Source organism: Podarcis cretensis, assembly GCF_951804945.1.
Source record: "Podarcis cretensis genome assembly, chromosome: 13".
NCBI lineage: Eukaryota > Metazoa > Chordata > Lepidosauria > Squamata > Lacertidae > Podarcis > Podarcis cretensis.
In genome coordinates, this window is record NC_137182.1 from 25860873 (window position 1) to 25887245 (window position 26373).

At 44.3% G+C, this 26373-nt stretch overlaps 1 protein-coding gene and 1 long non-coding RNA gene across 5 annotated transcripts in view; both read left to right on the forward strand.

The window, feature by feature from the left end:
• LOC307200294 (acid-sensing ion channel 2) overlaps positions 1-26373 on the forward strand; it is a 383251-nt gene that overhangs the window by 121879 nt on the left and 234999 nt on the right. The window lies entirely within an intron of this gene.
• Positions 17038-20130, forward strand: LOC307200359. 2 transcript variants are annotated; one of them, XR_013832373.1, is made up of 3 exons: positions 17038-17094; positions 17876-17946; positions 19933-20130. It is a non-coding gene; the product is annotated as an uncharacterized lncRNA (long non-coding RNA). The 2 variants fall into 2 exon arrangements; XR_013832374.1 differs by lacking the exon at positions 17038-17094 and adding an exon at positions 17327-17763.

Sequence of the window (26373 nt, forward strand, 5' to 3'; positions counted from 1 at the left end):
TCATCATAATCCCCACCACTTCCTCCTCTTATTGTCATCTGTAGTTTGCAGGCAAGTGCCATCTGCTGGAGGCCATGCAAACTACTGCATGATGTCCGATGAGTACAAATATATAGATAGATAATTGGTCTTTTAAAACTATTTTTACACACACAGTTGCCTTAACTGTTTTGATATCCGTATATAACAGTTTTTATATGTGTAACTGTTTTGTATGTTTTTGTTATATTGTAAATCACTTTGGGATGCCTCATAGGTGATTCATAAACAAAATAATTAGATAATATTATATAACCATGAGCAAAGAATGTATTGTTTCCAAAATGCATGGGAAATAATGACAAATTTGGGACACTTTGACAACTTTCCCCTTGATTTGTTCCTTTAATAGTTAAAGCCAGCACCTTGGAACAAACCATTTCACAGTGAGCCTAGAGAACACACCTGGTCAGCTGACAATATCGATGACATCCTCCCCTATGAGGGGAAGGACTGTTGTCACTTTGATGGAGCAGTCGGCTTCTGCTAGGCTGCTTCTCCTCAAGCCATTGTCTCCCCCTTTCATCAGCATTGGGATCACACTTTCAAGCCAGGGTTGTTTCCCCCCACCCCACAAAAGATACCTCCCATTTCATGGCCTCCCTCTCCAATTTCTACAGAGGAGGAAAAAACCTCGTGTATGTTTGTAAATAGTATTCACTCCTCCATGCCTCTTTGCTGAACTAATAAAGTAAAGAATTACTCACATGACAATTTAGAACTTCAAAGCACTTAAGACACATTAACTAATTATCATCACAGCAGCTGTCAAAGCAGGATGTTCCATCTCGGTTTCTCTCACTAAGACAGAAGAAGAGAAAAAACTGTGAATTCCTGCTCTCTTCTGTTCCACCTCCCCTAAATACTTGGGAGGCCCTTTCTTGGGCTTTTCCTTTTTAAGATGAGAGGTGCATCCTGGGCCATAAGGACCATTCAAAGGGAAGGGAGAGGAATGTGCTTTTGAAGGGGCTCACGGTCACTGCCCCATTTCTATAGAGACGAATGACACTCAGAGACAGGTGAGAGATTTGATTCTGCTCAGAGGGCAGCACAACTCAATTGAGGCCAGACTTCATTTGACTTTGTGAGCTATGGATCGATGGAGGGACGCTAAGCTCCACAGTGTGGCTTGGCAGCAGTTTGGGAAGAAATTCTCACTTTGCCTTGGCAGGTGTAGATAGTCAAGTGCCATATATATCCCACTTTTCTCAGCCCTGATGTCTGCCCCTTCAAAGTAGCTCACAATTCTAGAATGCATGATATATACAATAAAAGCACCCACTTTCTCTTGAAAAACAACAACTAGCAAGACTATCTGAAACACAACTGGCAATTTAAACTGCTCCACAGCTCACTGATGCTCAAGCAACAAGGTGGGCAGGCAGGCATCCCTGGGGAGGGAATTTTGCAGACACACTGCAGCAGCAGAGAAAGCCCTAATACAGAGTTGTTGAGGGTCATATTCCCTTTAGGTGTAGTGGACAAGGCCAGACCCAGTTGTGGGTGGGCTTTACAACACTGCGAGATTACATAGCTTTCCCCCATCTGCACACACACCACACATTTAAAGCACATGGCTTCCCCCAAAGAATCATGGAAACTGGTTTGTTAAGGGTGCTTGGAATTGTAACCAAACTACGGTATCCTGGGTTCTTTGGGGAAACTCATGCGCTTTAAATGTGTGGTGTGTATACAGCCTCTCTCTTCCTCTTCAGGTCTCTCTCCTCCAAATCCAGTAGAATTAAAATGGATCTTCTTGAATTTGAATGGTTTAAATAGAGTCTCCTAAAACCATAATCAAATTGAGTTTTACATTGGTAGACTGCTCAGTTAAAATTAAAGATGCAATGCTTGTCAGCTCCAGAAAAACACCAATCCAAGTTGCAGATCCTCATGGATCTTCATTATTTTTACATAGGACAATAACAACACTGCTAAACTACTCACAAGAACACATCTGTAGCCCCTGTAACCAGAAGTGGCCTATTATATGAAAGAATATAATGTAAAAAAATACGAGGATCTATGTTTTGTTTTATTAACAGTGCCAGCCAGTTGTACATGAGCCTTTGTGTCTCTGACCTTTAGCTAGTTGTATTTTCTTTGGACACAACTAAGAAAAACAATTCTGAACTTGTGGGATGGGCTTTAATGGGTAAGAGAGGATATATTATTTGAAATTTATCCCTCTAGTCTCCCACATGTGTGGGTTGAACAAAGTTTCAAAGTCCCATCCTTCGCAGCAAAATTAATGCATAGCAATTAGGCTGCAAAGCCTCCTTTTGAGCAAGTCTAGCTGCAAAGTACACTGGCTTCTCCCTTCTTATCCCACTTAAAGAATCAGGCAACAACTTGCAAAGCAAGTTTAAAAATAAAATTTACTTACCGTACTTTATAATCATGCATTGGTTCACAGCAAAGGCAGCGGTAAAAACTATGCAGACAAAATACCTATATTTACAGTATAACCAACTTCAGGCACCTGGCTGAGATTAAACAAGCAGAGTCCTATCTGCATCCAACACTGGACAATGGAAGAGAGAGAAGAACAGGAAGTACTCTATGTTCCTTCCTCTCCAAGAGAGGAGGGAGAAATAACATCACACAGAGCCCTCTCTACCAATTGTATTTCTGTGGGCTGAGTATCTGACTATCAGCAATACAGCTCTGTGGTGTTAGACCCTTTTCATGCTAACTAGCAAAAATATGCATTTGTAGGGTCTGGCTGTTAATCTCCCACAGAACTTTCATAGACATCTAGATGTTGTTGTTCTAGGTTAAATCATATCCTATGCTTTAGACATCTGACTTTGTAATCTTATGCTGTCTTTTCATTGTATATCTTGGGATTTCTGTTTCCACAATTTTGATGGGTCAGTCAATGGAGACAGATGTGATCTCTGATCTGTTGGCAATTGGCAGGGGAGGGTGGAAACCATTAAAAAAACTAAGCAATTTCAGGAGGATCCATTTTACTTCCTCCACTGTGTGTGTGTGCACGTGCGTGCGTGCATGCATGCATGCACACATACACTTTCTCTCACTCCGGCAACTCATTCTCACATTCCCATTCTCCTCCGCCTGGCACTCTGTTCTTCCTCTCTCTTTACCTCACCTCCTGCAGCACCCAATTTTATCTGCTTTCCTCCCAGCTGGCTCTTCTTTCTCTCCTCCCTCCCTCTTGATAGCTCTGATTTCTGTTCAGCTGTGATCACACAGAGCTGAAGTAGGAGGAAGCAACGTGTTTTTGCACTTCCTCTTTCACCTCCATGTTCTTTTCAAGGCTCTGATCTTCAGCTTGGGTGCCAATCTGAGTCTTGAAAACCACTTAGAACTGTAAGAAGAAGTGGTGGAAGAGCATTCCCCTTCAAGGAAGGGGAGATATAGCTACCCTCACCACCTCATGTCCTAAGGGGGCAGGATTTCAGAGGCTTTATGGATGCCAGGATAAGTCCTCAAGGATTCTGACGCACCCAAAGGCACACTGTTGGCAATATCAGGCACAGCACGATCCTGGGTTCTGTTTCTTGGTACAACACTAAAGCAGTCTCCCCCAACTGGGTGTCCTCCAGATGTCTTGACAACATCTGGAAGGCACCAGGTTGGGGAAGGCTGCACTAAAGTGAGATGGAACTCTGTGAAAGTTATTTTTTAAAAAAACACATGGATGATGGTGATTGAGTTTGACTAGGCATAGGCAAACTCGGCCCTCCAGATGTTTGGGGACTACAATTCCCATCATCCCTGACCACTGGTCCTGTTAGCTAGGGATGATGGGACTTATAGTCCCAAAACATCTGGAGGGCCGAGTTGCCTATGCCTGAGTTTGACTAATCCTGACATTAAGACACATTTCTTAAAGTTAGCCTTAATTTTCCTAACATGCAACCTATTCTCCTTTGCTTATCAGACTCCATTAGAACCTTATGTTAGTGTACAGTGGTGCCCCGCAAGACGAATGCCTCGCAAGACAAAAACCCGCTAGACGAAAGGGTTTTTTGTTTTGGAGGCGCTTCGCAAAACGAATTTCCCTATGGGCTTGCTTCGCAAGACAAAATGTCTTGCGAGTTTTTCCGACTTTTTTCCCCTTCCCCCCCTTTTTCTAAGCCGCTAAGCCGCTTATCTGCTTATCCGCTAAGCTGATAAGCCGCTAAAAGCCGCTAAAAGCCGTTAAGCTGCTAATAGCGCTAATCCGCTAAGCCGTCAATGGGCTTGCTTCACAAGACGAAAAGACCGCTAGACGAAGAGAATCGCGGAACGGATTCTTTTAGTCTTGCGAGGCACCACTGTATTTGGAATCTTCTCCCAGCCATATGAACTTTCCTTTTACAAATCTCTTCTCAGCTCTTTGGAATTTCACATCTGCTCCCTATCATCACGGACCCACCAGATATTAGTCTGCTATTGATTTTCTCTTGGCCACAGTGCCATTAAGCAACATTACCCGAAGGCCATTGATTGCGAGGGGACCCACCAGATAGCCATTTCTTCCATAATGAAGGCACGGAGCAGATAGTGTTAGAATAAAACTTAATTAATCTGCTAGAAGAAGAGCTGAAATGAAAGGACTGACTCTTAACAGGGCCATGATTGCTATCAAGGGGGAACAAGCAATTTAGAACATAGCTCTTGGCTAGGTCGTTGGACAACACGGACATTTGTCCAGGATGCCAGGCCTGTAAAGGGGAGCCTGTGTGCAGGCTGCCCCCACAGCTGCCCTCCTTCAGCACAGATGACCTTCAGCTCATAGCCACCTGTTTCTGCTACTTCAGCGCAGGAGATAAGTATCCTAGCAACCACAGCATGTTTTTACCTGCCAAACCCATAAGAAAGAGATTAAGGTTGCTGAAATCCCCACCCCTTGTCCCCATTATGTGAACACAATTGAGCCAGCATAGATACTTTAATATTTGCCTTCGTTCAAATCATATTTGTAACAAGAACATTAGGATGCAGTGTTTTGTCACAGAGTAGTAGATTTAAGGCTTCCTTCTTCTGCATGGGTAGGCTTCCAGCTAGGTCTTTTCTACAGGGTTTATTCACAGAACCTTAGAACTGAAATGCAAGAGGCACAAGAGCAACAAAATTTTAACATAATATTAACACAGTGTAGTGGTGGGGGAAATCAAAACAACATTAATACAATCTTTGAAATAATAAACAAGAACATATTCAACCAGCTAAGGCAATATGGTGAATTCAGAAAGCCTACACACATAAAGATGTCTTAACCTGAAGCTGAAGAGGATATAATGTTGGCACCAGACTTTTTTTTTCCAAGAGGGTGTTTCAAACCTAGGGCACCACCACTGAAAAGACCCTGTCCTTTGTGGATGCATAATGCACCTCTCTTGCAGCCTCACCTGAGTATCTTAATGCACTGAGAGAGTGGAAAAGGGATGGGAACAGTCTACCTAAAGCATGGGGTGGTGGTGGGCAGGAACAAGACTGACAGCTAGCCTTATGTTTACATCTGTTGTGTAAATTATTGGGAGCCAGGAGCTCCTAATGCTGGCGAAGAAGCAACCTGCTATGACTTATCTTCAAATATAATATCTGTTTTGGCTCTGTGGTTTACCCAGGCTAACCCACAGTACTTTTTCTGCACACGGTGGGATTAATTCTCCCTCCTTGCTGGCTCTGTGCAGCACAAGCCCATGCAGAATGCAAAGCAGCTCTCCGGTACAGCAGTGCACCCAGAGGTCTTGGCGGGACAGGAGTGATCAATAGCATTTCCTTTGAAATCAGATTGGGAAAATATCATGTGCAGCAGTGAAGCGATTAGCTCGATTGTTCCAAGCTGTGTGCAGCAAAGCAGCCTGCAAGATTAGTTAAGCCATCATGAAAGACATTAAGGGAAAAATTGGAATAGAGAATCTGGTACGGAAGGGAGGCTCAGAGGGCAGCAACTGCAAACGGCTCTTATTTATTCACTCCAAGATAGCAATAGGCCTGCCAACTTTTAAAAATGAGAGTGCCTCTGAACCTGTGCAGTGTGCCTCCCCACACCATCCTAAGAGAACTGGGAATTGAATAGGAACACAGGAAGCTGCATAATACCAGTTCAGAGTGTTGGGCTCATCTAGCTCAATCTTGTCTGCATATTAATGGGTGGGACGCTCCAGGATTTCAGGCAGAGGACCTGCTTTCTGCGCCTTGCCTTGGAGATGCCGGGAATTGGACTCTACCACTGAGCTACATCTTTGCCCCAAATGGAGTTCTCTCTCTCTTTAATGAGTGACTAAGGAACAGCAAGGGGAGAGGTTATAGAGACCCTCCAAATCACTCTTTCCATTAGCAACCCTTAGAGGAAATGATTAGAAAAGGCTGCGTTTTAGCAGGGGTGAGGAACCTCAGTTTGGGTGTGTGTGCAAATGTGGCCCTTCAGGCCTCCCTGTCTGGCCCTTTTGGATTTTTTTCCAGGGCATACCCCTCACTGACCCTGCTTTGCACCCTCTTTGAACTTTTTTACCTTGTTGGGATGTGCCCTTGAACTCTAACAATGCTTCTTGTTTGTCTGGATGGAGGCTAGAGAGGTGAGCAAATCCAGCTTACTATACACAAGTAAACTTTATATTCATTGTCCTGTCCACTTCCGCCTGTAGCTCCACTCGCCATTTGCATGTGGCCTGCAGAAGGCTTCCCAGGAAGCCCTACAGAGTCAGAACCACCATGTTCTGAGTCCTCTGACTACCAGATGCTGCTAACAAGGGATAGATCTCACCATCCATCAAGCCTTGCTTGTTTACTTTGCTCAGCCTCAGGTACTTGCCAGTGTCAGAGATGGACTGCTGAGCTTAGATGGCTCTTTGGTCTGGAGGAACATGGCAAATCCTGTTTTCTTAAGTCCTGAATTATTTATTCACCTCCTGCATTGCACAGTCCCTGCCTCTGCTTGGAACAAACCCCAAGCCCTGCAGCATTTAGCAGACATCCGCCTGCCTTCCTGAGTCACTACAGCTGACACAAGCTATCAGCCTGAACAAGACTTTCCTCTCACTGCCTGCTGGGAATGAAGGGAACAAAAAAAAGCAAAGCAAAGAAAATGATTTTCTAAAAATAATGTCTTTTGGAGTACTTCAGGATTAATGGACTTTTTGTGTCCACAATTCTATAAGGTTGGGAATGTTAGTTTTGGCACTTCTTTAATTTTGCAACAAATTGAAGGAAAGGCTTGAAGGCATAAGGGGCCTGGCCTGATATGGTACAACGTTTGTCTTGTGCTTTTAGAGGATGGCAGTTCTGTACGCCACTTAGCATCAAAACTCCCTTGTAGGGGAGAGGCAGCAGTAGCGGCTCAAAGGGTGTAAGATAGGGGGCTAACAGTAGGTGGAGCCAGAGCCAATGAGTTCTACACTAAAACTAAGGAGAGGGTAAGGTAAAGGTAAAGGACCCCTGGACAGTTAAGTCCAGTCAAAGGCGACTATGGGGTGTGGCGCTCATCTCACTTCAGGCTGAGGGAGCTGCTGTTTGTCTGGGTCATGTGGCCAGCATGACTAAACATTCTGGCACAACAAAATACCATGACAGAAGCCAGAGCACATGGAAACACCATTTATCTTCCCGCTGCAGCAGTACCTATTATCTACTTGCACTGGTGTGCTTTTGAACTGCTAGGTTGGCAGAAGCTGGGAGAGAGCAACAGGAGCTCACCCCGTCACACACATTCGAACCACTGACCTTCCAGTCAGCAAACCCAGGGGGCTCAGTGCTTTAGATTGAGGAAGCAGACAGGGAGGGCCTGGATTTTGATTGAAGGGATCCCTACTCAGTTATGAGGTTGAAGAGCATGTCAAGGAAGAAGGTTCAGCTATGCTCAGGTCTAGCCCAATATTATCCTAGGAAGACATGCCTGACAGCTGTCAATAGGTTGCATCCAGACTGTCAATATTTTGCAGGAGAAATTGATGGGCATTCTGTAAATTTGGCTTTGTGCAGTTAAAGTGGATTAAAGTACTCTGTTGCCCTTGAACAACAAATCCACATTATACATACACAAAACTGACTTTTCATGGTTAAGAAAGTGATAGGGGATAGGGTATTGAAAAAGGTGAGATCAATGAATGATTAATAGGAAGATGTATAGCCACCACACAAGCCAATCAGGACGAATGCTCATTGTTGTATAACCACCCACAAATAAATCAGAACAAATGCTCAATAAAGACTGGACATAGTCTAACTTCCATGTAAGCTTTGTACAAGCAAATCAGGATGAATGCTCAATGAAGAGGTTGTCTGGAGGAGCCTATAAGGGCTGTGATCTGATAGCTAGAAAGTATCTGGTTTGAATTTCACATAGGGTTGAATCCCTTAAAACAACAACAACCTTCAGTTGTTTTGAACTGGAGTTAAATATGCAAGGGGAAGGGTAACCTTGGGGGGCGGGGAAAATGCAATAGCTCCCACACCACCCCAGTCACCATCTCCTTCCCACTCTGTGAGTTTAGAAGGTGCATCCTGTACTTATGCACATTTCAGAATCCTGATTTTCTAGGGTTCTAAAATGGTTAGGGAGCCTCCAGGAATGCAGTTCACAAGTTCACCCTACAATTAATGGAGGGTTACAGGAATGGCAAAGAGGGAGCAAAGCTAGCCGTGCTCATCCCCACAGGCCACCATTACAGGTATACCTACTTCTGATTCTGAATACTTGAAGTGGGATTGTGTCAGTCATGCTGTGATCCCACTGAAATCAGCTAGCGTGGATCCTACCAACAGGAAGTGACCTTGTTCAAGTTGCTGTTCTCTCAGCCTCCATCTGCAATATAGGAACAATTACTATTGGACCTGGAACAAACGGTTGTAGTATGGAGTTCTTTTGGGTGTTCAAGCCAGCCAGCTAGCCACACCTTCTTTCAGGGTATTCCATTCCATTTCCCCAGTGGTTTTCTTTTTTATGATATGCCAACAGTCCTTCCATGGATACTGAGAATACTCAGTTTGTATTGTGCTGTTTGGAGAAGGGGTGGTATTTTTGTCTCTTCAGTATTTTTCTGCTTCTGCAAACTTTGGGGTTCTTCCAAACATGCTGATGCTTTCTTCGTGTTTCTCAAAAGTCCAATTTTGGGTATAATGTTTATTGGGACTTGTCTCAGTGGTTGGAAAGAGATGCTGGGCAACTTTGTTCCCTAAGCCCATTGTTCAACTATACATTGGTTAAAAGCTATTGCAATTTCATGTCAAGACTGCTCTCTTCCTATTACTTCTTTTAGTTTGCTCCCATAATTCAGAACCTTCCACCCTCACACCTGCCTGGTTGAATACTGAAACTCTTCACTTCTGAATGCTGATCCAAAAATTCTGGTATTCATGCCTCAATTCCACAGTGCTTTCAATGAATCACACTTACATGAACATGAATTATGTATTCCTAAGAAATCTGCAGGGAACTCGTGATATTCCAACTCTCTTGTGCCTAACCATCTACATTCTTGTGAAAGCTATATATGCCTGTCCGGGAGCCAAACCAACCGATCCCATGATGTTTTAATGCTTTATTGTGTAAATCTATATTTGTTTGTTTATTTATTTAATAGGCTTTTATCCCACTCTCAGACTTGGAAGATTTATTAAATAAAACGGATAAACCAAGAACCACACACCTTAAAAAAAAACCTAACTAGTCCCACTGGAGCAGAAGCCCACATCTGATATTCCTTTGCACAGGGCAGTTGCTGTGAGATGGTCCTATGGGGAAAGGGGACAGTCAGCTGAAGCAAGAGCAGGCTGTGATGACCCCTCTGCTGGCTCTTTTGTCTTCTTCACTCGCCTCCCTCACTCTCCTGCTCTTTCCCACAGGGACAGGACGGTTCCACTGAAGCAGGAGCTACTTTTTGCCTGCCTTCCTCTCCTGTTTCTTCTCACAGGGTGATCTTGTCATCACCAAAACACACACGTCTGAGGACAGCTGACTGCTTACGCAGCTTCAGAACAACAAAACCCACAATGTGCTGCAACTGCAAACAAAACGCACATGTGTGAAAGGGGGTCATTTGACAGTGAGAAATTGATAATTAATAAGCTGACATGCAAGCCAAACCTTGTGCAACTTCAGAATGGTAACTGGATTTTCCTGTTGAAGCCCGCCACTCAGAATAAGCAAAGGGACCTGCAGAATAGCATTCTTCATTAGGTTTCCCATGTGCCTAGTTAGCATTCATACTGTGCCGAATATGTGCTAAGTATTGTGCAGGATGCAGGGGTGCTGAAATTGCTGCTTTAAACCATTGCAAATACTTGTAAATATACAATATGGTGGATTTTAAATAAATCATTGTTTTGCAACGAGGTAGTCAAAAAATGGTAACAACAAAGCTAATTCCTGCAATTACGCAAATTTGCACAACAGCTCACATGGTTTCGAAATTTGATCTGCGTTTGATCTTTGGCCACATATACACCATACTGTGAAAGCACATTCAAGCTCCCCTCCTGCCATGAATCCAGGGAATTGTAGCTTCCTAAGGATTCTGGGAATTGTAAGTCTGTAAAGTGCAGTTCCCAGAATTCTTAGCTGTGTGTGCTTTGAATGTGCCTGGTGTGTGCAGAGCCTCTGATTTAAAAAAATGATAAATTCCCAGAAAGCTGAACTGTGCAACTTTTACCTGGGTCCTGCAAAATCTCACCCAATTTGCCAATGTCCACACCATACATTTAAAGATCCTTCAGCTGCATTCACATGGTAATTTATTCTGTTTTACTAACTGAAAATTTCTGTATTATATTTTAGCTTTCACACAATGTAAAAGCTGAAAATATAGTGGAATATAGTTGAAGCTTAGCACTCATTCCGTGTTAATAGTTTCCAGAAATAATCTGCTTGCAACCCTATCCACCCAAAAAATTTCAGAAGTAAATAGATGAAATATGATGTGGTATACCAGCATATGATTCTGTTTTCATGGATGAATCATGGGGAAACAGAAGTGGAAAGGGTGAGGGAGTAAGGATGTTGTCCAACGATGTCCTTTGGTGTGAATTAAATTTAGTGTGACATGCCAATATGTTGGTCAGAAAGCCACAGCTCCATAATGCAACAGGTACGGGCAGTGTGAAAGGAACAGGACAGAACCACTGGCATTAAAATCAGGAAGACTAACATAATATTCGCCATGTCTAAATGCACCCCTGGTGGCATAAATATTAAAGCAGAGCAGAGGCAGTGTGGGAGCAGAGGTGGCCACTGTAAAAATCTTACCAGGAACATTAGCTCTGGACGCTGCAGCAGTTCAAAAGGCAAACCCATTTCAGTATGAAATATTAGGGAAGGAACTCAAAATAAAGAGACAAGTATTAGTTGTGATTATGTAAGTCTGTGGTATGGCCTCATTTAGAGTCTGGCCACTCCATCCTCAAAAGTGAAAGTCTAAAGTGCTAAAACTCAAAGCCTTCCAGTGATATGGATTGGCAGCAGGTACAGGACAAACAAAAGGCAATATTTCCCCCCCACCCACGCAACACACAACAAAGTTGCAGCATTCATTGCCATAAGCACAGATGGCTTTTAAAAGGATTGGACAGATTCATGTAGGATATGTCTAGTAATAGCTATTAGCCATAATAGCTAAGAATAGACTGTCCAGGCTCAGAGGCTGAATACTTCTGATGAACAGATGCTCAGGATAAATGGGGGTGGGAAAGAGAGTGGTTTTCTCCATCAGGCTTTTCTTGTGAACTTCTCATTGGCTCGTGACTGGCCACTGCTGGGGACTGCGTGCTGGGTTAGATGGAGCTTTCGATTTCGCCAGCACAGCAGTTCTTACATTCTTATCTCCTTTAATCCCTCCCAGGTCTACAAGCGAACTAAAGGATGTTTGTGGTCAGAAGGCCCAAGTGTTGCAGAGGGACATGTAGGAATCTGGCATGGTCTGCGCTGCAAATCTGAAATTCTGGCACTTGGCTGAATTGGTTTGCTGTGAATTGTAGGCACCTCAGGGCTTGAACAAGATACCTCCTGATTGCACAGCAAGGAGAGAATGTGCTGCACAGTTTTTAAACAGCCCAATCACCTTTCCTACTGCACAGCACTATTTAATTTCTAAAGGCGGTGATGGGGTTCAGTCCTGATTCTCTCTCTCACACACACACACCCTCCTGGGGCTAGAACAGGTGTCAGACTCCATTAGCCCCAGCCAGCATAGCCAGTGGTCAAGGATGATGGGAGTTGTAGTCCAACGACATCTAGAGGGCGGTTAGCCAGCCCTGGGTTAGATGCATCTCTCCTAAGTACGGTAGGCAAATTGGTCATATGGTTGACCACAATGAAAGAAAGACAGAACATACTTAGAGACACTCCGGTCTGTAGAAAGTTTTCATGTTTCTAGGATAGAGTTGCAACATGGATGGGTTTTAGGGGAAAGAGAAGCCCAGGTTCATGTTAAGATCCACCTTACAGCTTTCATCCCCTTACCCCTGCTTCCTTCCCCTGCACAATTCAAGGTAGAATAAAACAGGCAAAACAGTGCAGATGCAAGGAACAAGACCTTGTTGATACCAGGAGACTGCTGCTCAAAGATCCTGCCAGCCTGCCATCATTTGTTAATATCAAAAATGGGGGTTTGATTTCTTGGCCTCTTCCTATTAGCCCACAAGTCCTCGTTGGTTGACCCATGATAAAAGTAAAGCAAATATGATACATTTAATTTCAAAATCAAAGAGATGCATTTGTGGAAAATCAAGCCCCTGTTTCTATTCCCTGGCACAGCAAGTCTTAAGGTCAAGTTACATGTTCAGAAAGAGCACATGGTACATACAACCTTTCTACTGGGGTGATACCATTTCAGAGGATGAATGGGTTCTGCACATTTGGTTCCTCCACACAGTAAAAATTCCCTGCCCACAGAATGCTAACATTTCAGGAATAAGGGTTGTAGGTTAGCCTTCCCACATGCTAATTTTTCATATGTGTGAAGGACTGGCTTTGCTGTTGTTTTAAACATGAGAGAACATTCCAAATACACATTCCTAGGTTCTGAAGTATCACAATCCCAGGAATGCAACACCATTGGGCAGGTCAGTCTTAGATTTACAATACAGCTATAAGAGTTGATGGACGGAGTGTGGGGAGAAAAACAGAGGTGAGGGGTCATGGACCTGAGTCTAGGAATACAATTCTGTGGTCTTAACCCCTTCATGCATTAACTAGCCCTAAGCTTGCTAGTTATATTTGACTACAGTTTCCCACACAGAGTACTCACGGAGACAGGAAGCCAGTTCATTCAGCTGCTATGTTTGATTCCAGGCCCCCTGGTAGAAACTGCCCCACTACCCTTCAGTTTAAACCGCATTCTGGGCATCTTGCCAGGCTCATTAATATTGTTTAGTGTTTGATTAGCAGTTGCGTTCTCAGCGATGACTTTAATCCCTGTAATTAAAGAGCCTCCTGTTGTGGCTATGGGATAGAAGCAACAGAAATGAGGAACATATAATAAATTGTTTTTACAAGTTCCTCGGCATTCTTCCACACACAAAGTGCCGTTCTGTTCTTTACTTTCATTAACAACTTTGCAAAGTGGGATATGGCTGTTGTGAGAGACTGATTGGTCCAAGCGTACTCAGGCAGGTCACTGTCTTTCCCTTCAGTAGGGCTTCTGTCTCATTTATAGCTGAGTAAAAGGCAGAAATTCAGTAGGGGTGGCTGCCTCTCCATGCGTGGAAAAACCTGTTCCTGTTGAATTTTGTTTACTGCCACGTTAGCTATTGAAAGTACAGAGGTAGTAGGATTGCCTGCTCTCTTGAGGCTCAATGAGGGTCTTTGCTCCTGATATAAATAGCAGGTGGGATGATGGACAATACCCAGCACTGGACTGGGATCATGACAACGGTGGCAATTCTCTCCCCCCCTTTCTGTCCTCTATTACGGTCAAGATCCAGAATGCACAGCCACCCACACCCACATGCACACCCATACCCCCTTGCTATTTAGTTGTTTAAAAACTATTCACACAGCTGCTGATTGTAAGAATAATTTCATAGGTAGTTTGGCCCTTAGGGAATGGAGTCTGGTTGCTCAGGGATGGCTATTGGGATAGCAGTGTCCAATTATCTGTTGAAACCCTTTGAGGATTGCTCTCCCGTACTGTTTCAGACATGTGGTTTAGGTACTTATGTCTGTGTGTTTACCTTGTGCACTTACGAACATTCATTTTATTTCTGACACCTTAGAATTCTTATAATATGTGCCACTTATGAAGACTCTTCTTTGCTCCAGACCTTTCACTTTAGGGATAAATGGCACCCAGAGTGCACAATGAGAGAAAAAAATGCAGGTATCACATGCACTGCACATACCTGAGGCTTTTGCCATAGAGTATGGGCCTCGCAGGATTCCTAGACTGGCTAATTTCTCAGTGTTGTAGAACTGTGTTTTATTGTACTTTGCCCCAATGCTCAGACATCCTAGAAAGGCTATGTCCCCCCCCCCAATGTGTTACTAATGTGAGTTTTCATACAGCAAAGGTGTGGGGGAATTGCAGTTCCTCCAGGCCTCAGTCTTTTAGCCTCCTAAAACTCAGCTTTCACCTGCCAATTAGGGAAGCAGTTTGATAGAGGTGTATCGAAATGACAGCACAGCTACCTTCTGTCAAATGTCAGTTCTTGAATGGAGAATGCCAGATATCAAATACAAAACTTATAACATGTGACTGACAGCACAATCAGCAGTGGTGGTTTCTGGGGAGGATTAGAGCAGGTGAAAGATTTATTTTGGCATTAATATATTCACAGAACTATTGGTGGGAGAGAAGGAATGCTATGGATGAAGGGCTAAGAAGATGGTGTCCATTTCAGTTCTCATCGCTAAGTGTCTGTGTCTTAACCTCTGCATACCTCTATGGGATACAGGAGGTGTGGAACTAAATTCTGCTTCTGATATCTGCCTCTGAAGAGTCTGGGACTGAATTTCACCCTTCCATTTTGGCAGATGCAGTGATGGGAGGGATTCCAAATCAGCAAACAAATCAGCATGGAGGTGTAATGCTACTTAGAAGAAGAAGAAGAAGAAGAAGAAGAAGAAGAAGAAGAAGAAGAAGAGTTTGGACTTGATATCCCGCCTTTCACTCCCTTTAAGGAGTCTCAAAGCGGCTAACATTCTCCTTTCCCTTCCTCCCCCACAGCAAACACTCTGTGAGGTGAGTGGGGCTGAGAGACTTCAGAGAAGTGTGACTAGCCCAAGGTCACCCAGCAGCTGCATGTGAAGGAGCGGGGAATCGAACCCAGTTCCCCAGATTACAAGTCCACCCCTCTTAGCAAGGTCTACAAAGACAATGTTGCCTGATGATCTTCCTGTCCAAATCCCAGCCCTAAAGTACATTGGTTATACAAATAAGAGATCCACTTCCATTCTTGAAGCAGCCCCTACCATGAGGCAGGGTACCATGATCCACCCAGCTAGGAGGTTTTAAACACTGTTATTGACAGTGAGACAGGAGACAGTTCTGGCCTGTAGAGCACTTCCTTCTGGAAACAGTTTTCCTGGGAGCTGCAAAAAAGGATAATAGAACTTGGAGGCTTGCAGGGGGAAAATTATCTGCTGTACGCACCCTATGGGTGGGGCCATTTGACAGGCACCAAAACATCTTTTGCTGGTCCTGATTAACACCCATCCAGCCCGCTCACAACCCAGTTGAGCCAAAACTCTTGATCTTTAAAACACCAGTGTTCCATTGAAGTGAATGGGACCACCTTGGCTTAAAAATATTTCAGCAGAAATGGGTTGTGAACAGATCTATTCAGGCCTGAAAAGAGCTGAGTGTTTATGCTGAGCTCATTGGCATTCCTTTTGTTCGTCGATTACCCTTCTAATTTGTCTGCAAACAGCAGGCGATCAATTTTGAAATGCCAGGAACTGTCCTGTGGGTGAATGGTCTGAACCCATCTGATCTGGATGAAAACTGAAAGGTCCTTTGGTAGGGCATGTTAGAGGCTTGTAGGCAGGTGCTAGTCAGTCCACACTGCTGAAAACTTCCACTTCCACATGTATATGTGAATCTCGTCCATTGCTATTGCATTTCTAATTGGAATATTAATCTCTCCTCACCATGTTTGGGGAGAAGAGAGGATGATCAAATTATTTTTTAAATTTTGGGTTTTGGTGAGGGGGGAAATGTATGAGGTAATAATTTGAGCTTCAGAGATGTTTAGCACCCGAACCTTTCTAGCTCAGGAACACATGTAGAGATAATATGTAGAGAGTGTGTCTAAGAATGTACAGAGTGTCCTGTGCCGCTACTATGCAGCCTCTATAGATCTTAATTTCAGGAGTACAGCTTCTAGGTAAGCTTGAGCCTTAGCATGCTCATTTTAAACAGTTACTGCCTCCTTCTGTTGTGTGTGTAGATCAGGCCTTAGGCCAGAGTCATGCCCTACAGTTCCCATCAACTCCTGCCAGCATAACCAATGATCAAGGATGATGTAAGTTGTAGACCACCAACTTCTAGAGGTCTCCAAGTTGGCTAATCCTGTTTCAGGCTGTTGGCATTGAAGCTGTCAAGGAGCTTCTCCACCCTTTGTCTTCAGACAAAAGCCCTGTCCTCACATTATTCACAAGTAGAGCATTGCCATGTTTACCTTGGAGCTGGGCTGCAGTTTTAGTCCTGCCCCCAATGTGCCTTCTCTCTGCAGCAGCACATGTTGTGTGCAGTTGTTCATGTAGGGGGGCTCCATACAACCTGGATTCCTCCAAAACTGGATGTCCCCATCATGCAGAGCTCCTAAATGTCAGCAGGAGATTGTGCCCTCAGGGTTCTCTACAGACAACTGCACATAACACACGGTTGTAGCAGGAGAAGACATGGTGTCAGGTGTGGGTCTAAAAGTGTGGTCCTGCTTCAAAGTATGCACACTAATCCCCACACATGAGTAAAGTGGGAATAGGGCTCTAGTCAGCTTCAGACCCACTTCTTTTCAAGCCAATCACTAGCACAAGGTATGGAGAGTTATGTCACTGGCGATGTCACAGGCTCTGTTCAATAGGTGCCTGTGACATGTGTGCAAACCCCAGTATTCAACACAGCATCCCATGTTGCAATGTCCCCACTAGTTAGAGAAATACCGGTAATTGAATTCTCCTCAGAACAATATGTTGCTTTTTGAGGGCTAAGGAATCCTTGCAGTATCCTTGAAGCAAAAGTATGCGAAGATGCATGCAGCTCATATCACAAAGGAGCAACAGCTACATATTTCTTGACCTATACACTGATCATTTAGAAAGACTTCATTGAGAAATGAAGCCAGATAAAACAAACTTGGTAGAACGCAGGGGCTATCCTGCAAGTGAGAAATTGCTCTTTGCCATCTTGCATATTAAAGTTACCTATATTCACAAGAAGGCCACTGTCCTTCCTTTCCACTTTAGGATCTGATCCCATAGATGGATATGTTCCTTTCAATTGGTTTCATGTTCACAAAAGTTTTCTAAGCTAGGTCATTAATTAATTAAGGTAAGCTTTCAAAAGCCTGAGCGGCTATGTAGCAAATCCAAGCTCCTTGAAATACTTTGGCTCCTCCTTTGCCAGCAACTTCAGGGCAGCTTTTCAAAACCTAAGCAATATTTTCCCAAGCAAGACCTTCCAGGATGCCAACTCCTATACCAGCAAGCTAAGCAAAATAGAAGATTGCTGGATTAAGAATTTACAAACACCCTAACATAAGAAAGATATAAATCTACAAGCACAACCCAGTATGATAAAGATATACATCTACAAGCACAAACCTTCAAGCATGGTAGTTATTATGAAGCATTGTAATGAGTTTGCTTTTAGCATATATTGGATGTGGATGTGCCTGGCATGAGTGAAGATGTTAACAGTCTCTATCCTGGGTTTTGTGGCTTTAGATTTCACCCTGGATCAAGTAGCAAGGTCAATAGGGAGAGAGGAAGGACTTCAGGGCCAGGAGTCAGAACAAGTAAGTGCAAATCTCCCCCTTTTTACCTTGAGAGATGGGTGTGCCAGAGACCGGAAGCAATTCAGGGCATCACTGATGAAAATGGTCTAGGTAGCCATGGTGCCTTCAGGGTAAGGCTTTGAGACAGACGTTGATGGCCGCACTCAGCAAAATGAGGAAGTGTTGCTCCAAATGCAGCAGGGCTGGCAGAACAAATTTTGAATTCAGTGATGCAATATATATTGCATAATAGATCACATCTATACCACATGTTGAAAGCCTGTATTAAGCAGAGATTGGATGGCCATCTGTCATGGATGCGTTAGTTGACATACCTGCATTGCAGGGGGTTGAACTAAATGACCCTTGGGATCCCTTCCAAATCTACAATTCTACGATTCACTTTTATACCACTTTAATAGGCATGGATCCCCATCCCCCAAGAATCTTGGGAACTGTACTTTGTTAAGGGTGCTGAACTCACAGACCTACCATTCCCAGCACCTTTAACAAATAACAGTTCCCAGGATTCTCCATGACTGCTAATGTGAATAAGACTGCTTTCAACACATGGTGTGGATGTGATCTTATTTGCAAAAATATATCTGGCAGCCTTTTTTTTTGGGCTGAAGATCTGGATAAAAAACTTACCTCCAAATAGAGAAACAAGCAAGCAAGCAAGCAAGCAAGCAAGCAAGCAAGCGAAGTGTAGGAAAGTAGTAGTGTCTGCAGCAGTTGGACTGACTGACACTGCCCTCCTCCTCTCCTTAGACTACCCTTCCTATGAATCAGTTGCTGACTACGCCCTAAGGGTGTCCCTGCTAGAGGTGCTGTTGCTGCCATTTCCCTCCTGCTCAGTCACCTTATGTGGTGACGTAATTCACTGCCCTTGGTGCTAACAGGAACACGCTCCTCAATGCAGGATGCAGGATGCGAGCTGCTCATGGGAGCAGGAGAGGAAAAATTCTGAGCACGGGGGCAAGGAAGGCACAGCTGGAATGTAGAGGATGAGAAGAGGGACCCCTTCCTTCGTGCCAAAAGTACTCCTCTCCCACCCATCAAATTGATGCTTATTTGCCTGCCTGCCTTCTTGCCTGCCTGCCTGCCTGTCTATCTATCCACATAGACTGAGAGCCAGATAGGTGCTTATTGTTTAAAATGGCAGGGTGCCACAGTTGTGGGGGTGAGCTGGGGATATTGTGATTATGTATGTATATCATCCTTTGTCAGAAGACCTAGGGTGGATTATAACATACAACACCTACGTACTCCATAACACAATACATCTACAACATGATAAATCAAGACAAATATATAAATACCATTATAGTAACGAATACATAATCAATTTCCAAGGCTGCAACTGGAGAAAGGGAAGAAAAAAGACTCATCTGGTCAGAGTTCAAGCTGTATATAGGGCTTTGGAGGTTATGGACAGTGACTTCGATGGAGCACTGGAGACACTTAATAAAATGCAGATGAGACCCCTCACAGAGCTACAATTCCCAGCACTCTTAACAAACTACAGTTCCCAGGATTATTTGGGTTGTTCAAGTGCTTTACAAGTATGGTGTGGCTGTGAACCTTTGTGGAGTGGGGATCCTTGTCAGGCCATTTGAAGGAAGTGAATACTGTACCTAACCATCTACAGAATGGGTTTCCCCCATCAGTTCAGTCCAGGGTTTAAATTTAACCCAGGCACTGTACTGCTAGGTCTGAAGCAATTAAACATGCACAGAAATGCCAAGCATCCTGACTAGTCTAGTGGATCTGCTTGCACCCTACTTGGCACAGCAGTAGGGTGGTAGTGAATTCCTCCCTGCCCCCTAGAGAAACCTGAATATTAGGGAGCCAACCACCCTCACCCACATTATCCATTCTGCAGATGTTGTTGCAATCAACAATGTGAAGCTTGCTTGTGCTTTCCTGGTCCATCCCGCCAACAGCCCTTTTCTTCCCTTTTTTTGCGAGATTTCACAGCAACTTCTAATCCTATTTTATCCCCAGTGAAAAAGAGGGCAAGAAAACGAAGGCAGTGAAGAGAAAAGAGAAGATTAAAGCTGTCAGTCTTACCCACAGGCCCATCTCTGAGACATAAGAAAATGAATTCAGCTCCTCCTCCTCTTTTTCTTCTTCCCCACTCCTTCCCTCCCTCCCTTGTGGTGTCAGTTCGGGGAAAGCCAGAAGAGAAAACGTTGATCTTCATTCCTTCTCGATTCTTTGTGGATCAGGATGCCTTTCTCCAGAGGGCTTAATTTGATCAGGGATCTCACCAAGGCTGTAATCCTTCTCCCCACCCACTCACCCACCCCAGTGCCAGGACTCAAGCCCTCAAATGCAGAATCATAAAGCTAGACAATATCAAAAAACCTATCTAGCCCACCTCCCATATCTACACACTGTCTTTCTGTTTATATCACTGAGTTTACTAACTGGAGACCGGGTGGAGAGAGGTTGGAAGAAAGAAAAAGGATAGGTGCTGCTGTCAAACACAAATACAAATCAGTGTGATATATGGTGCCTTGTACAAACAAATTACAAACGGCAGGAAACGGGGAAACCCCAGTGTGCACTGTAGTAGTTGCTGGTACCTGTTGGGGTTAGTAGGGTGTAAGATAGGGAGGTCAACAGTAGGTGGAGCCAGAGTAATGACAGGTAGAAACCAACTGGTTCTAGTTTAGCCCCCATCCTTCTCCCTGCTGTGTTCTGAAACAGCAACACTGAGAATAAGGGGGCAGACGCTGGCAGGTAGTGCCACTCCTTGGGTTGGTGGTAGGTAGGAATATGGGAAATGTAGACTGGGGTTGGTGGGGCAGTTCATTATTGGGAACATAGAAAGCTTTCTAGCACCAAGTCAGAACATTGGTCCATCTAATTCAGTACAGACAGTAGCCCTCATGGTTTCAGGCAGGAGCCTTTCCCAGACCTAACCAAAGGTATCGGCAATTGCACTGGGGACCATTTCCATGCGAAGCAGATGCTCCACCCCTGAGTTATGTCCAACTGTATTTGTCCATCTCCATTAAGCAAGATCAGCCCCTTCACATCCAGGCTTAAGTGAAAAAGCATCCCTAGGAAGTCTTGGAGAACAGTTGTCCCCAGAGGGCTGGATCTGAGCCAGTTCTTGCAATAGCTTACTTGTAGAAGTTATTTCCAATGCAAGGCCCCAACACTGGATCCTGGGAAATAATAATAAAGGGGAAAATGTCTCTGAACATCTGCAGAGTGCTATTACCAAGTAAGCACACAATTTATTGATTTATTTGAGAATGCAACAGTCTTAGGGGTGAATAGGCCCTTCTCTGTTCCCCTCAAGGCCAGGCATTTAAATCTAGAGCAAGGGGTAACCAGTGCTTCTCCCCCCCGCCCCGAAAAATAGGTGCCGGTACTCACCATGAAGTTGTTACAGTAAGTGCCACACTTTTTAACAACAACAAAAAGAGGTGCTGGTACCCTTGAGTACCCCCTGAAAAAAACCCACCACTTTGAGTGCTCAATCTGGTCTTTGTAGCAGTTTTTCCTAAACCCCTACCCACCTAAGACCTCACTGATTTTGCTTGTGGCAGCAAAAATTAAAAAATTAAAAATGCATTAAGCGCTAGAGAGGTTTGTGCCAGTGTCCATTGTGTGTGCACCCAGCAGTGTGAGTGGGCACACCCACCGCTGGCATACTGTCTCCTGGAGGGTTGGCCAAGGATGGCCAATAATGTTGCCTTCCCCCCACACCCTGCTGTAAAGTATAACAAATGTACTCATATCTACTAGGGGGGAATTTCCCTCAGTGAGGTTGTAGGAATTGGTTTGTGCTTTATGTTTCCTTGATTTCCCTGCTGACTGCGAGTTCTTATCTGCCTTAGGATAAAGACAAATGTACTTTCCCCCCAAGAACTGCTGCAGGTTTTTTGGCTGTGGGGCAATCTCTGCTTGGCTCTGACTTCTGTGGCTGTTTCACATACAGTGGTACCTCCAGTTATTAACTGAATTCATTCCGGAGGCCCGTTCTTAACCTGAAACTGTTCTTAACATGAGTTGCGCTTTCGCTAATGGGGCCTCCTGCCGCTACCGCACAACTTCCACTCGCATCCTGGGGCAAAGTTTGCAACCAGGAGCTTCCACTTAATGGTTAGCAGAGCTTGTTACCTGAAGCGTTCGTAAGGAGGACAGTACGTAACCTGAGGTTCCACTGTATGTACTTGGTTGCAACTCAGGCATGGTTTTCCACTCCATCCCCAATATTTGGGTAGGCTTTTGGCTTTCATGAGCCTTGTTTTAATTGGTGTTGGAATGTTCACCCACTTGAACATGCATTAAAAAAAAAAGCCCGTCCATTAGCGGTGGGTGAATTAGGCTCATCCACACACCCGTTTGCCCCACTGCTTTCCCCCCACAAAACCTTCTCTTTACCACTGAATCAGAGCATCATTTGGGTGTCATGCAGACTGATGTTTGACCCAATTCAGTGGTAAATAGTGGGTTTTCCCTGAGAAAGTAGTGTGATAAACAGAAAACCACTTGGCCCTGTGCTTTCTAGGCATGGGGCAAGTAAAGCTTGGACGAGCCCTTAAAAACATTGTTTTGTTGGGTGGGTGGGTTGGATTTGTGATTGTCACAAGGGCCAATCAATAGGAACACTGTGCAGCCAGTTTCTCCTATAATCTGGGGGAAACAGTTTGATTCAGTTTGGAAATTTGCACATCTGTCTGTAAAGGGTGAACATGGAACCACAATGAGTGCACCACTCGAGCCATGTCTGTTTGTCTTCATCCTTAATCTGTCTTGATCTGCATCCTGTTTTCCTTGACAGACTTCTGAGGCGAGGCATTCCCTTTCCTTTGAAAGGAAATAACGGTAGCGAAAAATAGGGTTCCCTAGGCTATAAACCAGAATTAACAAAGCAGGGAGCTAGCTGGCAATAAATAGGAGACTAATTAATATAACAAAGTATTCTATGTTGAAGTGGAGCCACAGGAAAGTAGACGTATGGAATATCAAAAGCAGATTTGGAACACAGCTCATTAATAGCCTGACATGGTTTTTGAGAAAGAATTAATCGTGGAAAACTACAGAGCATACAAAGCAGATCTGATGTCCAGCTCATGTTACCAGCCTTGATGTGCTATTGTGAGGGCTAATAAACTATGAATGAGTACAAGGTTTTGGGTCCCCTCCCCCTACAAATGAACTGTATTTGATAACAGTGTATTGTGATTTTTGTATAGCTTTTACATTACATTATGTATTAATTGTCCTGCTTTCTGTTATTAGGAAGCCTACCTTTCTCCACCCACATACAAGGACCCTTCTCCATCTGTGGTTGTGTACAAGCCATACATCTAAAGCACAGCACTCCCCCAAAAAGAATATTGGGAAGTGTAATTTACCCACCACAAACCTACAATTCCCAGCACACTTAACAAACTACAATTCCTTGGATTCTTTGAGGCTGTGCTTTAAAAGTATGGTGGATATGCAGCCTATTCCACAAATGTGTCTGCTATAGAGCTTCGTCTGTGTAGATGATGAGAGAGAATGTGGCTGAGGGTATGCTTTGCAGGGGCAACATGGCTAAGCTCTTTATCTGTTCTGGAAGTGGGAGGTGGGAGAAACAAGGGCAAATATGTCTGGCCACCTTTCCTGTTTGCTTTCAAATCCACACACCACAACTCAACAGAGCAAAGCCCCGACGCTGCATATATTCCTATTGATCTAGAAGGCGTTAATCTCTCGCACTTTAGAAATGTCTCTGGAAACATCAATATTGGTATTTCGCTCATAAATGCAGTTTCTATTTCATATAAACCACAGCAGCTCTCCTCATCATAAATAAGTTCTCCTTTCATTCAGTCTCATCCTCTGGGTAAAAGATGGCCACACAGAGATATTTTATGGACTGCAGTTTATTATGGCATCCACATTTGTGGACCGCAATCCATGTAATCAAATGTAAGTGGGCAATACAGGTGGTCAGATATTGTCCACAAAAAATATTATGCCATAATAAATTTGTTACAGTGCAATCCTGTGTATGTCTGCTCAGAAGTAAGCTCCCGAGTTCAGCAGCATTTGCTCCTAGGCAAAAATGTGCAGGATTGTAGCATTTACCTTTAAGGAGCCTTATTTTTGTTGAAGCAAGCTAGCATGACCACCCTTATGGAAATTTTGTGGACTGTTTGGTGGTGAACTTTGAGATCTTTCTAACTACTGTCCTAAGTGACAGCATGTTACTGATATTGTATTTTTATAGTCTGATGATACCTAAGGATTGTAGCTCAGTGGTAGAGCATTTGCTTTGCATGCAGAAGGTCCCAGGTTTGATCAATCCCTGGCATCTCCAGGTTGGGTTGGGAATGCTCCCTGCCTGAAACCCTGGGAAGCTGCTGCCAATCAGTGTAGACAATACTGAGCTGAATGGACCATTAGGCAGACTCTTTCTGTGTATTCCTGTTACATTCTTATGCAAGCTTCCCTGGGAGGGCTTTTTACCAGAACATAGTGGTAATAACAATAATAGAAATAATTTACTAGTCTTAATAAAAATTCACACCCTGCCCTAGTTTTACCAAGTGGAAGTAAATATGTCATGAATGGGGAATTCTGTGCAACTTCCTTGTGCTGAAACAGTACACATTTTCTATTGTTTCCCCCAAGGAGCTCAGGAGACCCTCTATTCTCCTCCCAGAGCTACAATTCCCAGAGTTCCCTATGGCAAGGGATTGAGAACTGCAGTTCTGGGAGGGGGAAAGGGGTTTGTGTCTCCTAACAACTCTCATAACCCTTAACAAGCTACAGCTCCCAGAACCCTTTGGAGGAAGCCATGGCTGCTTAAAGTGGTATCTGCTCTTTAAATGTATGGTGTGAATGTGGCCCTTGGCTCCACCCACCACTGGCATGCACACATACGCCCCCCCCCCGGAAGGCTGCTCACAAGAGAGTGAGGCCCTTGCACTGAAAAATGTCCCCCACTTTAAGGGAAAATGTTTTGGCCTTAAGAAAATATATTGAGAAACATGGAAATATTGGTTGAGATATTGGGTAGTCATCACGGTACAATTTTGCACTGGGTTCAGCGAATCCAGCCTAGTGCTGGATTTCCTTCCTGCGTCCTCATAGCCCCCACATCAGAAACACAACCTCCTCGTATTAGTTCCAAGAACTGCATTTACCTCTTTAGAAAACAAGGGGCCTTGCTTGTTGCAGTTGGACGTGCATTTTGTGTGTTTCTCCGCCTGGCTGGCTGCAGTGTAATCATGGCCCTTGTCACCCCGCGCATTGTGGCAGAGCACAGGCTTGCCGCTTCCTTGTTTGTAGAACATTAAATCATCCCACGGGGCGCCCGTGGTTTTGTATATCTGCCACCGGCGCTGTTGCTTTTATGGTAGACTACGTTTCTTGTTGGTAGATTAAGTTTTATACCATGACATCTCAATCCAGTGGATGTTACCAGGTTTGCGGCCTCAGCTTACATGGTAGAAATGTTTGGGGTTGTCTCTCCCCCCGCCCCTTCCTTCCAGGCAGGTTTCCAAGACCAACAGAGGAGGATGAATATAGAGAGAGAGGGCTGATCCACTGTGCTCTTTGTAATGCTCTTATTTTGTTTGCTAAGGGCGGGGCTTGATTCACTGTGGAGGGCCAGCCAAATCTTTATTGCTTAGAGCAGCAGGCTACCACAATTCAACGCCTATAGAAATACAAAATTCATGCAGAGATACAAATTTCAATAATATAATAAATAACTGACTGTTTGACCACCAAGAAATAAGCCTTGATGGGAAAGCAACCTGCAGGGAAGGCACCCTGAATGAGATTCTGTGACTACCACTGTCTAGAGCTGTGGTGCAGAACCTGTGGCCTTCCAGGTGTTATTGGACTACAACGGCCACCATCTTGGACCATTAGCCATGCTGTTTGAGGTTGGTGGGAATTAGAGTCTGGCAACCTCTGTCGGGCATCAGGTTCCCTGTCCCTGGCCTAGAGGGATGGAAAGTTTTGCCACTTCTTGCGTGAATAGCCCTTGACATCCAAACTTTTTCAAAACTTGGAGGGAGGAATCCATCCATCTCTCTCTCTCTCTCTCTCTCTCTCTCTCTCTCTCTCTCTCTCCAAACACCACACCTTTTTTTCAATACACCCACTCTGTGCCTGTGGCATTTTGGGTAATTGGATTATCAATACAGCTTAATCTGTGAAGGGAGATCAGTAGCGGGTGGGTGGTCTTGCTTCTGGGCAGGGAGTGTGCGTCAGATGAACTTGTGGTCCTTCCCTGTCTTCTGCTGACCTGTTTTATCTCTCTGGTTCTCTGCATGTCACCTTTCCCATCGCTCTGTCGGCATGTCACTGCCTCATTAGCCCAGTCTCAGAGTGTTTCGCCAGGGAGATAAAACACCCTGAGCAAAGCTCTTCTTTCGCTGCTAATGATGCAGACTCTTCCATGCATGTTTTGTCCTGGAC